The sequence below is a fragment of the Schistocerca americana genome, unplaced genomic scaffold, assembly GCF_021461395.2.
Source record: "Schistocerca americana isolate TAMUIC-IGC-003095 unplaced genomic scaffold, iqSchAmer2.1 HiC_scaffold_1184, whole genome shotgun sequence".
In the NCBI taxonomy this organism is placed as follows: Eukaryota; Metazoa; Arthropoda; class Insecta; order Orthoptera; family Acrididae; genus Schistocerca; species Schistocerca americana.
In genome coordinates this window covers 20001-22500 of record NW_025725247.1, presented here as the reverse complement: position 1 = coordinate 22500, position 2500 = coordinate 20001, and positions in this window count along the sequence as shown.

Genomic DNA, 2500 nt, shown 5'->3' with positions numbered 1-2500 from the left:
CACGCCGGAAGGCCCCCCCTCACCGGCCGGGGACGGTCCCACCCAGCCACCGCCGCGTATCGCTTCACACCCACATGCCATTCACGTTCGTGGGCATGGTGGGTATCGCTGAAACAACCGGTTGGTAGCTCAACCGATCGTCGCCATCACTGATTCACCTCTAGCGAGAACAACCGCACCACAACGGTTTACCAGTTCTTCATTTGCGTAACGTCACCAGCAAACGTAGACGTCCATCGCCATTTGCAAATTCAACGATTGTTGCATGCCTGTGTCAGGTGTCACGACACACTATGTCTGCCCACATACACGCAACAACATGTGCACGCTTCGCGAACACGTGGAAGGTGGCCCCCGTACGTATGCGATGTCCATTGCGCGAACGACTGTCAACCGGCCTCTGTCGCATGTCGCAGATGTGGAACGCAGTGCACCATGCTATCACGGTGTGTGAGAAGAGACGACTACGTCTGACAACACGCGCCACTACATCAACAGACGGCTCATGCTGATCGCCATCCACGGCATACCATACTGCAATCCAGCTCTTATAGGGAGACGACACGTAGCTGAGTGCACAATATTTGGACCGTATGGTTCGCCGTTGTTGGCGCAGTCGTGGTACGGTCACACATGTACCACGATGTATCATTCAGTACATGAGGACCAATGTGCGGTACAGTGTGTGATTTGGACGTACAACATCAGCGGACAGTTGCCACAAGCCGTACCACAACGTAGGCTGTGCTTCGCCATGCGAATGCCAATGAACAACTGCGAAGGGCATTGAGCATGTACGTCCTGCCGCCATCCGCATTACAGTGTATAGCTGCAAGGTGTTTAACATGAAGCGATACTCTGGGGACCGGGCAGTGCGAGTAGCAAACTATATTGCGGGGGTTGCAGTTAGGCAACACTACACTAATTTAACGCGTCGTATGACAATTACAGAGCAGGTTAAGGCCCAACGTGTGTTGGGTTAAGGCCCAACGTGTGTTGGGTTAAGGCCCAACGTGTGTTGGGTTAAGGCCCAACGTGTGTTGGGTTAAGGCCCAACGTGTGTTGGGTTAAGGCCCAACGTGTGTTGGGTTAAGGCCCAACGTGTGTTGGGTTAAGGCCCAACGTGTGTTGGGTTAAGGCCCAACGTGTGTTGGGTTAAGGCCCAACGTGTGTTGGGTTAAGGCCCAACGTGTGTTGGGTTAAGGCCCAACGTGTGTTGGGTTAAGGCCCAACGTGTGTTGGGTTAAGGCCCAACGTGTGTTGGGTTAAGGCCCAACGTGTGTTGGGTTAAGGCCCAACGTGTGTTGGGTTAAGGCCCAACGTGTGTTGGGTTAAGGCCCAACGTGTGTTGGGTTAAGGCCCAACGTGTGTTGGGTTAAGGCCCAACGTGTGTTGGGTTAAGGCCCAACGTGTGTTGGGTTAAGGCCCAACGTGTGTTGGGTTAAGGCCCAACGTGTGTTGGGTTAAGGCCCAACGTGTGTTGGGTTAAGGCCCAACGTGTGTTGGGTTAAGGCGCAACATAGGTTAGGTTAAGGCGCAACATAGGTTAGGTTAAGGCGCAACATAGGTTAGGTTAAGGCGCAACATAGGTTAGGTTAAGGCGCAACATAGGTTAGGTTAAGGCGCAACATAGGTTAGGTTACGGCGCAACATAGGTTAGGTTAAGGCGCAACATAGGTTAGGTTAAGGCGCAACATAGGTTAGGTTACGGCGCAACATAGGTTAGGTTAAGGCGCAACATAGGTTAGGTTAAGGCGCAACATAGGTTAGGTTAAGGCGCAACATAGGTTAGGTTAAGGCGCAACATAGGTTAGGTTAAGGCGCAACATAGGTTAGGTTAAGGCGCAACATAGGTTAGGTTAAGGCGCAACATAGGTTAGGTTAAGGCGCAACATAGGTTAGGTTACGGCGCAACATAGGTTAGGTTAAGGCGCAACATAGGTTAGGTTAAGGCGCAACATAGGTTAGGTTAAGGCGCAACATAGGTTAGGTTACGGCGCAACATAGGTTAGGTTACGGCGCAACATAGGTTAGGTTAAGGCGCAACATAGGTTAGGTTAAGGCGCAACATAGGTTAGGTTAAGGCGCAACATAGGTTAGGTTAAGGCGCAACATAGGTTAGGTTAAGGCGCAACATAGGTTAGGTTAAGGCGCAACATAGGTTAGGTTAAGGCGCAACATGGGTTAGGTTAAGGCGCAACATGGGTTAGGTTAAGGCGCAACATGGGTTAGGTTAAGGCGCAACATGGGTTAGGTTAAGGCGCAACATGGGTTAGGTTAAGGCGCAACATGGGTTAGGTTAAGGCGCAACATGGGTTAGGTTAAGGCGCAACATGGGTTAGGTTAAGGCGCAACATGGGTTAGGTTAAGGCGCAACATGGGTTAGGTTAAGGCGCAACATGGGTTAGGTTAAGGCGCAACATGGGTTAGGTTAAGGCGCAACATGGGTTAGGTTAAGGTACAATATGGGTTAGGTTAAGGTACAATATGGGTTAGGTTA